Source organism: Elephantulus edwardii, unplaced genomic scaffold, assembly GCF_000299155.1.
Source record: "Elephantulus edwardii isolate Elephantulus edwardi_28Jun2011 unplaced genomic scaffold, EleEdw1.0 scaffold00044, whole genome shotgun sequence".
NCBI classification, from domain to species: domain Eukaryota; kingdom Metazoa; phylum Chordata; class Mammalia; order Macroscelidea; family Macroscelididae; genus Elephantulus; species Elephantulus edwardii.
This window is the reverse complement of record NW_006399794.1, coordinates 543,200-554,225: the sequence shown is the minus strand read 5'-3', so window position 1 is coordinate 554,225 and position 11,026 is coordinate 543,200. Positions and strand designations below refer to the sequence as shown.

Here is an 11,026-nt window from a genome sequence, read left to right as displayed (position 1 = left end):
TCAACATATATTCATTCAATACAGGTATTGTTACCACATTGGATCTGGTCACTATTATTTCTCACCAGTATCACTTCTAACTACTGCTCTTGCTTTGAATAATGTCTCCTGTTCCTGTACACTACAAATTACAGTCAGGATTCTTTTTCAAAGTGCAAAGCCCTGCTCAAGCTCCTTCAGAAGATTTTCCTGCTCTAGGGAGAAGAAAGTTCAGTCTTTCTAAGTGGACTAGACTAACACAGACTCTGGTCTTTTCTATGTCCTTGTTCTTTTGCTAGTTTCATTCTCCACTAGTAATTTGTTGTTATGTGCCATTGAATTGGAACTGATTGATAGCTGACCTTCGAGCAGATTTTCAGAGGCTACAAATCACACTGGAGGATATTGCCCATCTTTCTCTTAAGAAGCAGCTGGTGTACCTTAATCAAGAAAGGAATGCATTAGGGGTGAATGTTTTCTCCAAATCTCCCACACACACACATCATCATCGTCATAATTAAAATTTTGTTTTATATACAGTGAATTGGCTTTTTTCTTGTCATGTAGACATCTTGGCTAAGCCATTCGAGGAAGATAATTTAGTCCAACTTGATAAAACCTATATCCTTGGCTAATAATGGAAACATTGGCAGCATGTGTTGAGTGCATGTTCGCGGATTAGTCTGTGAGAACACAAGAGCAGGAACCCTGGCCAAAGTTTTGCAGGTAATGCCAGTAGAGCTGCTGCTGATCTTGCTTGGAAGGAAGCACCAAGGCAAACACTCCCTATACCTTTTCAATCCTTACGGTCTTTATTCAAGAGGCAGGACATTATGAAGAAAAATGTGGCATCAGGATTGAGGGAGATTCACCAATAATTTGCATCCTATTGATGACACAACATTGGTCGCTGAAACTGAAGAGAACTTGAAGTGCTTATTGCAGAAAATCAAGGACCGCAGCCTTGATCCAAAGACTGGATTGCATGTTAACATCAGGAAAACACAAATCCTCACCACCAGGCCAATAGACAACATCATTATAGAGAATATGTTGAAGTTGTTAACAATTTCATCCTGCTCAGATCCACAGTCAATACTGTTGGCACCAGCAGTGAGGAAATCAAAAGACTAGTTGTATTGGGGAAATCTGTCAAGGACAGACTTTTGCTAAAGAGCAACTGTACTAGTCTAAAGACTAAGGTGCACCAGATCCAAGCCTTGGTCTTCGCAATTACATGCTATGCATCTGAGAGCTGGACAATGACTAAGGATGAGGGAAGAATTGATGCCTTTGAGGTGTGGTGCTAGAGATGAGTATTCATCATACCATGGACTGCCAAGAGAATAAATAGGTCTGTCTTGTGGAGGGTGAAATCAAGTTGCTCTTTGGAGAAAAGGATTTTGATGGTTCACCTCACCTATTTTGAGCAAGTGGTCAAGAGAGGCCAGTCCTTAGAGAAGAACACCATGCATAGAAGAGTAGATAGACAGTGCAAGAGAGGAAGACTCCAGATGAGGTGGGTTGACACTATGACTGTGGCAATGGGGGCAGGTGTGTGAGGTTGGCTCAGGATAGGCCAAGGTTTAGAGCTGTTGTTCATAGGGTTGCTGTAAGTTATAGTTAACTCAACGGCACATAATCACAACAACAACCTTTGGGTTGGCAGTACAACTCCTTACCCACTAGGCCACCAGCAATAGTTTATCTTCTTTATATCCTCCAGCCTTCTCTTGCCATAACATTTACACATTAAACCTCCTCTGTTTAAAAATAGTTCCAAAAGCAGCCTGGAGGCAGGAAAATGGTTAGAACAGTGATACATGAGCCTCAAGACAAAGCCACACCAAGCTCAAACCCAAGGATCAGTAGTATCCCAGAGGCTACAATTGTAGTACAATTGGGTAGGCCAGAGTCTAGAACTCCTCCTCTATTGGATAGAAGGAGAGTCATCCGGAGCCAGAGGATCAGCACTGCCTAGAAGCCCAATCTCATATGAAAGAAATACCATCATACCAGTCAGTAGGCATGTTAGGTTACTCCTGCGGGAAGGAGAAGAGGCAGCTAGTTGACCTACTGAACAGGAACAGGTTCAGAGAGTACCTTCAAGGTGAAAAGTGAGGACCAGGGCTCATGCAGATCCTCTTTGGGCTCAGGATATCCCACCTGGACAGCATTGCCATGGTCCCAAGCATCAGAGGGCACTTTTTTATTTTTTAAAGTCACTCTAAAGTGTGTATTCACGCACGTGTGTGTGTGTGTGTGTGTGTGTGTGTGTTGGTAGGGAGATTTTTCAAAGGAGTAGGATCCTGGGCAGTGTTCCTTATAACCTGGCCTACACACTGGCTTAAATTCCAGCTGGCCTGACTTCAAACCCCTGATCTTAAATAGTATGCACTACTGATAGATTTACATTCCCCCCCCCTTTTTTTTCTATAAGAAATTCCTTTTTTTTTTTTTTGTCCCTCATGAAAATGTCAGCATTTAAAAAAAAATTTTAACTAAAATGTCAGCATTTAAGTAGCATTAGATAACAAAGGGAGTTCTGGTGGCCTACTGATAAGAAGTTGTGCTGCAATCCCAAAGGCATGTGGTTCGAATACACCAGCTGCTCCAAAGAAACAGGATGGGGAATCTCCTCACATGTGACTTAGAGCCTCAAAAACCCAATGGCAGGTCAGCTATTAGTTCCTACCTGAAAGCAATAAATATGAGTATGTGAGATAATATTGATGCTGATGTAAACAGATGTACTGCATTTACCTCCTTTTATGTCCTATGACAATATCCCATTTCTGCCCCTGTACCTCCTCTCTTAGTAAGGAGCTCTGGTAGTGTAGTCTGTAATATATCAAGCAACTGGCCAATAGGTCAAGCATCTTTGGTGGTTTCAATATTCCAGCTGTTCTACAAAAGTTGCCAGTCTCCTCCCACAAATATTTACACCTATTAAAGTTTGTTATTGTTGTATATTGCCCAGTCCTAACAGACCCATAGTTGACCCTGATTCAGTAGGTTTTCAGGGGCAGCTAATCACACAGGAGAAGATTGTCCATTCTTCCCCTGTAGAATATGTGGTAGATCTGAACAGCACATCTTCAGGATTGCAGTGCAGCTTCTTGCCATTAGACCCCCAGAGCTTCCTGCTGTTAAGGTTTACAGCCTCACAAACCTAAGAGTTGATGTGATTCAGAATAGGAATTAATTCAATAACATGTTGTTGTGTACCATACGGATTGCATAGCTGACCCTCTGGCATGTTTTCAGAGGCAGCCAATCTCACAAGAGAAGACTGCCCATCCTTCTCCCGGAGAGCAGCTGGTGACCTCAAATTGTGTGCTTTCAGGATTGCAGCACAGCTTCTTGCCACTAGGCCTCCAGAGCTGCTTTTAATACCTTTTCCCTCTTACTAGGCTAAACCTCTTTCCTTCATCGTTCTTATCTTCTTCCTTTGTGAGAAAACACACACCCCCTCCCCATTGCCACTAAGATCACTTTATAGCTAATCCTTCAAAGGATTTACAAAATTTATCAGATTTGGAAGCAGGAGTGGCATCTACTTCCGAAATAGCTTGCCTCTGGAAACTCTATGAACTTGGAGAAACAATGAGAGTTATACAAGTGTTCAGGTTTTTCGTTCATAGGGTCACTATGAGTTGTCTACAACTCGATGACAACCACCAACAACATATGTCAGATAGGAAGAGATTGCCTGTTTTTCTCCTGTGGAGCTGCAGATGGACTCGAACCACTGGGGAGGTGCCACCTTTGAGTTGTCTCTCTATGAGAGATAATCCCATAATTTAAAAGCTAGACACAAAACATTGGCATTAACTGGTAACATCAGCCTGGCAAGGGGAGCCTATCAGGATAGAATTTGTTGGACAGGCTAAAATCAAGCAGAGACTGACTCAGGCAGGGCAGGGCCTGGAAGAACAAATTGCTTGATTAGTGCTACTTTTGTGCCTAGTTCCAGCCCTAGGTGCTGAGCTACTTAGAGGGAGGGGCCATGTCTTCCACATCCTTTTATCCCTTTATGCCTTGAACAATGCTTGTCACAGTGTGTATGCTGATTAAAAGAAGGGATAAGAAGATATATGAGTGAAAGGCCTTGCCTTTAGCCTGTTGAGATTGACTCAGAACTTGGCAAATGTTTAACCCCGTAGCCGGAGATCATCAGCAGATACAGCTGCGAGTACAGAAAGAAGAGAAAGGAGACAGTTATGAGGTTGAATATCCTCTCCTCCCATGCTCTAGAATGTCCTGTGTCTTTGATGCCTGTGACTCTTACCATCACCCTAAAACAAAACAAAAATAGCTGTCAAGTAGGTTTCTGTTCACAGCCACCTGGTGTGCAAGAGAGGTGAACTGAGCTCTGTGGGGTTTTTGTGCCTGTGGTCTTTGGAAGCAGATCACCAAGCTTGTCCTCAGGGGCTCCTCTGGGCATAGTCTATACAGAACCAATCTTCTGGTTAGTAGGTGAGCACATAACTCTCTGTGCCATCCAGAGCCTCCTAGCCAGCAGTGTAATTTCTCACTAACAGTACTGCCCAAGTCATCTTTATCCACGTAAAAGACATAAAAGTTCTTAGGGTTCTCCTTCTGCCTGTTGCTGTCACAACAAGCCACTTCTGATTCAGAAGAACTCATTTGCATCTGAAAATGATTTCTGGACAGACTTTCTACCAAACCTAAAATCCACTGCTATTGAGTTAATTTCAATTCATGGTGATACTCCATTGGGTTTCCAAGGTCTTTATGAGGGGTGACTGTCCGTCTATTGGCTGATGGGTTAGAACTATCAACCTTTTAGTTAGTAGCCCAATACTTTAGGCATCACACCATCATAGCTCCTTGGGCCTTCCACCAACAGCTGTAAACTCATGGCCCATTTGGACTCACTCCTGGAACCTGTCAATCACTGTTTGCAGTCACCCACACACCCTAGTTTCAAATAATTAGCAGTTTCCTGGGAATGCTTACCTTTGCAAAATACTGCACGCTCATCTGAGCATAAAGGGACTCCCGATAGGAATATCAAAATCACCTCTGCATGATGGGTAATTTATGGGTATTTTCATGCCCTTTGCTAAGCTCTAGGTGACAACTTGGCCTACAATTAACAAAACAAAATAAAGCAAAATCTGGCCTTCTGATCTGATATAGCGCACATTGAATAGGCCCAGCTGACAGATGGTGGCTCTCCCTGCCACTCAGGTGAGAGAGGTGATGTCCAGAGGAGAGTCGGTAAGAGGTGGTTCAGGAGAATGAAGGCATCTGCTGCCAGCTGTGCAGAGGAGACAAGACTTCATTCCAGGGCCAGGGTCAGGGTGTGGCTTAGCGGTAAGGAGTTTCACTACACGAAGGCAAGCGTTCCAAATCTAGCAGCTGCTCTGCGGAAAAGAGACAGTCTCTACTTACGAGATATACTCCATCTGAAAACCCACTGGAGGGTCAGCTGTGAGTCAGTGTGGACTCAGTGGTACACACAACAGAATCAGGAGGTAGGAGGGGTCAGATCCAGGAGTGTCACTAAATATCACACACTCCAGTCACCTCCACGGACCTCATCCTCTGTTCTAGAGCATACAGATTTTTTAGTGATGATTATTATAATTTACTAACATATGATAAATATACTTTTAAACTGCTTAAATGTAATATTTGTTAAAATATGCCTAAATGTAATCATTGTTAGATTATACAAAGAGTAACAAGAATAGTTTTTAAAAAAATCTTTCTACATTGACTTGCAAAATTATTAATTGCAACATTAAGAATTGTAGAAGCCTTTAAAAGCAGAAACCTTTTTACAGTTTTACTCCTTTTCCATTGATGACCATTCTATTCCCCAAACAGGTTAGTGATATAAGTATACAAATGCTACTTAACCACAATAGTATAGCTAGAACACCAGAAAATTTGACAAAATCAGCAACTTTTAAAACACTGGCTACAACAAAAACAACAGTGTGTGTCTATAGTATCTGTAGGCAAAACCATGTCACTTAATGTGCCACTGTAATTGAATTAAAATGAGAATGACCAATTTCGTCAAATTTTCTAGTGTTCTAGGGGTAGTATTGTAGTTCATTAGTAAATCAGCATGGAGTTTTACCCTTGCAGGTATATTTAAACATGTAAGCTGGGCTTCATTAAAAAAAATGTTTTTTGCTATTATATCCAACTACAGGGACAATTTTATAGTAGAGGAAACAACATTGTAGAAAATTTTGATAGACTGTCATTTTTCTGTCACTTCCTGCGACAACATTGTCTGGTGCAGTCTAACCAACCTCTCCCCTCTCCTAGTGATGACACTGATCAAAACCTACAATGGTGTAGAGGTTGAGTAACACCTTCCTTGGTGAAGGCAGCTTCTCCTGATTATGTGAATGTTGTATGCTGATTCTGACTCATTGGGACCCTATAGGATGGAGTGGAACTGCCCCATAGGTTTCCAAGACTGAAGTATTTATGAGACTAGACCAGCGAGTTGTTCTTCCAGTGAGTGACTGATGGGTTCAAACCATTGACCTTTTGGTTTGAAAGCTTAACTATTATGCTACCAAGAACCCTGCTCTCCTGGTGATAGGCTGTAGAATTCCTGTAGGATCCTTATTGTCTACTCCCAGTTCAAACTGGCTATAGAGTATATTCTTCAGCAGTAGAACCTTAGCCAATGACTGGCCCTACTTCTGTATCAAAATTCCAAATGAATTCTGTCTGTAGTTAGTCCATGCTGTATCCCTCCAGGCTTTTGATCACATATAGAAACTCCTATATGTTTTAAGGGTGTCTCTCTTTTCTCTATATCTATTCAATTTGTATGCTGAACAAATAATTAAAGAAAACAATGTATATGAACTTATAAGTAAACCAATATTAAATTTAAAAAATGAAGAAGAAGCAACTGGACTTGAAGAAGAACAATGTGGTATCAGGATTGAAGAAAGACTCATCCACAACCTACATTATGTAGATGGCAATACTTTGCTCACTGAAAGTAGAGAGGACTTGAAGCCCTTGCTGTAGAAGATCAAGGACAACAGCCTTCCATATGGATTATATTTCAACATAAAGAAAATGAAAATCCTTACCACTTGGCCAATGGTAGATAAAAGATTGAAGTTGTCAACATTTCCTTTCTTGCATCTGTAATCAATGTCCTATTTACCAGCAGACAAGAAATCAAGAGATGTGCCAATTATCTCATCTCCCATTCAATATTGTATTGGAAGTCTTAGCCAAAGCAATAAGAAAAGAGAAGGAAATAAGAGGTATCCAATTGGCAAAGAGGAGGTAAGAGTAGCTCTGTCTGGAGATGATATGGCAGTACACTTATAAAACTATAAAGACTGAGCAAGAAAACCATAGTAGACCAATTCAGCAAATTAACAAGAAAACCATAGTAGACCAATTTGGCAAAGTAACAAGATACAAGATCAACATGAAAATATCAATTTCTTTACAGTGATAAAGAGAATACAAAATAGGAGCTAAGAAAAAACAGTACTCATCACAACAGCTAATCACAAGATTAAATACTTGGGAGCAAATTTAACTAGAGACACAAAAGACCTATATTAAAAACATTACAAAACATTACTACAGCTATTTTCCTTCCACACCCTGCAAAGATCCTGGTGTTGTCATGGGCTGCTGCCTCGTGTTACTGGTATTGTAAAAACAAGCCCTTGGTCACACTTCTGCAGAGGTGTTCCTCATGCCAAGACCGGCATCTTTGACTTAGGTCAGAAGAAGGTAAAAATGGATGAGTTCCCACTCTGTGGCCATATGAGCAGCTCTTCAGAAGCCCTGGAGGCTGCCCATATTTGTGTCAACAAGTACCTGGTGAAAAGTTGTGGCAAAGATAGTTTTCACATCAGAATGTGGCTACACTCTTTCCTTGTAGTTCTCTTCAACAACATGTTGTCCTGTGCTGGGGCTGATAGGCTCTAGACAGGTATGTGAGGTGCCTTTGGGAAATGTCCAAAGTACAATGGCCAGGGTCCACATTGGCCAGGTCATTACATCCATCTGTACCAAGCTTCAAAACAAGGAGCATGTTACTGAGGCCCTCCACAGAGGCAAATTCATATTCCTTGAGCACCAGAAGATCCATATCTCCAAGAAGTGGAGCTTTACAAAATTTAACGCTAACGAGTTTGAAAACATGATGGCTCAGGGAAAAAAAAACCCTCATTCCAGATGGTTGTGGAGTGAAATACATCCCCGGTCATGGCCTCTTGGACAAGTGGTGAGCCCTGCATTCTGAAGACCTTGGTTAGCACTGCCCTGTCTTAACCTGTGCACCACCAGTAAATTGAACTTCCTGGAAAAAAAAAAAAAAAAAAATATATATATATATATATAAACAAACAAACAAAAACCATTACTACATGAAACAAAAAGATCTGGAGAAATGGAAGGATATACATGCTCATGGATAGAAAGACTCAATATCATGAAAATTATAACAAAGTCAATTTACAAGTTAATGCATTTCTAATACAGATACAAATGCCATTCTTCAAAGAAATGAAAAAGGCAATTTCCAATTTTATTTGGAATGGAAAGAGACCCTGAATAAGCAAAGCACTCCTGAAAGAGAAACAAGGTATGAAGCATCACACTTTCTGATTTCAAATCATACTACATAGCTGTGGTGGTCAAGAGAGTGTGGTACTGGTACAGTGACAGACACATAAATCAATGTAACAGAATTGAGAACCCAGAGGTCAGCTCATCTATCTATGCTCAACTGATTTTGACAAGGAGATGAAATCAATTAAGTGGGAAAATGACAGCCTTTTTAACAAATGGGGTTGACAAAATTGGAAAACCATCTGCTGGAAACTCAAGAAAGACCCACACCTCACACAATACACAAAATCCAACTAGGACCTAGGAGTAAAACCAAAGATTATAAATGTCATTACAGGAAAGCTTGGAAGAACTCTAGATGCCCTAATCTAGAGTATGACAGTCTTCCAAGAATAATGAAAAAACCTACAACCAGGAGAGAACAAAATAGATTAATGAGATCATGTAAGAATCATCTCCCTGTACACATCAAAAAGCTTCTCCAACAGTGTAAAAAAGGAAAACCACAGACTGGTAAAAAATATTTTATAATTACATATCTAATAAGGGAATTATATCTACAATTTATAGCACACTCTAGCATCTCAACGAGAATAAGATAAACAATCTAATAGCAAAATGGTCACAGGATATAGACAGACACTTTACCAAAGAAGACATTCAGATGGCAAGCAAGTACATGAAGAAATGTTCAAAATCCCTAGCTATCAGAGAGATACAAATAAAAGTAGCTATGACATATCATCTCATCCCAGTAACAATAGTAAAGTTCAACAGAGCAGCAAACAATAAATGTTGGCAAGGTTATGGAGAGATTGAAACTCTTATTTACTGCTGGTTGGTGTGTAAAATAGTGCAACCACTATTGGAGGTGGTTTGGCACTTTGTCCAAAAGTTGGAAATAGAAATACCATTTGACCCATCAATTCCATACTAAGAATATACTCTAAAGAAAACAGAACTCCCAACCATGTGTATTACTTCATTATTCACAATAGCAAAGAGATAGAAGCAACTTAAGTGTCCATCAAAAAATGAATGGATCAAAAAACTATGGTATAGTCATACAATGGAAAACTACATAGCACTGAATAATAGTGAACTTGTGAAACATTACACAACATTAGGGAACCTGGAGGACATCATGCTGAGTAAAAGATCTCAGTCACAAAAGGAAAAATACTACATAGCACCAGTGTCATACAACAGGCCTCACATGGGGGTGGCAGGGAAGAGAATAGGATAAATTTAGATAGATACTGACCATTGCATTGGAACAGATGAAGAAAAGAACTGTTTAAAAAGACTAGATGATTAGGAATTATATGTACAACAACAGCCCAGAATAAGAGGTACATTGCAAAGAGAACTAGGATGACGGGAGAAGGTTGGTAATTGTACAACAATGAATAAATATTTTTTTAAAAAACTTGAGCTAGGAGAGGGGCAAGGGAGGGAGAAGGAGTAAAATGTGTAACAAAGAATCAATGAAAATCTAACTTTTCTATAAACTTGTTAAAAATCACAAAGTAAAAAAATTTATTTAAAAAATTAAAATAAATCAAGAGAAGTACTGCAGTGGGAAAATCTGCCCTCACATACTTCTCCAGCATACAGAAGAATAATAATATCAGTTTAAAAACTAAGGCACACCTGATCAACACCATGATCTTCTCAATTACTTACTATTCATTTGATAGTTGGCTCATGATTAATGATGGTAGAATGAATGGCTTTGACTCACAGTGTTAGAGAAGAGTACTGACTATCCCGGGAACTGTCAAGAGAACAATTGTTATAAGTTTTTTCTAGAGTAAGTGAAACCAGGGTGATACTTGGAGACAAGGGTAAGGAAATTCAGTTTCACATACTTTCGGCTTGTTGTCAGGAAGGGCCAATTATTGGGAAAGGATTTCATACTGGGAAAGGTGAATGTTCAATGTTAAGAGAGGAAGATCCACAACAAGATGGATTGACATGGTGACTGTAACAAGGGGCTCCTGTGGGTATTGAAGATGGGAAGAATGGCACAAGGCAGTGCAAGATTCAGATCTGCTGTTCATAAGGTCGCTATGAGTCACAGTTGACTTGATAAACATTGTAACAGCATATATTTTTAGTTCCATTTCGAGGCTATTTTAGACTGACAATGCTAATTCTTCAGCAATTGATCATGACCCTTTATCTACACTGCGTTAGTGGGAAGTCAACCAACATTTATTGAGATTCTGGATCTGTCTTTCTGGAACATTTAAACAAGCAATTCAGTTAATTTTCACAGTAAATTGAGAGAGCAAGACAACACTACTGCTGAGAAAAATGAGTCCTAAACATCTACGTAAAATATTATTTTATTCGGCGCTGGCTGAAAATCGCCTGTGACTTCATCCATAACCACTGGTGAGAGTCAGCACCCAGAGCCATCAGGGGCTTTAAGCTC

General features: G+C 40.1%; 1 pseudogene; it reads left to right on the top strand.

The window, feature by feature from the left end:
• The window catches only part of LOC102869420, a 47,007-nt pseudogene extending 38,737 nt beyond the window's left edge, over positions 1-8,270 (top strand).
• The last annotated feature ends 2,756 nt before the right edge of the window (positions 8,271-11,026 follow it).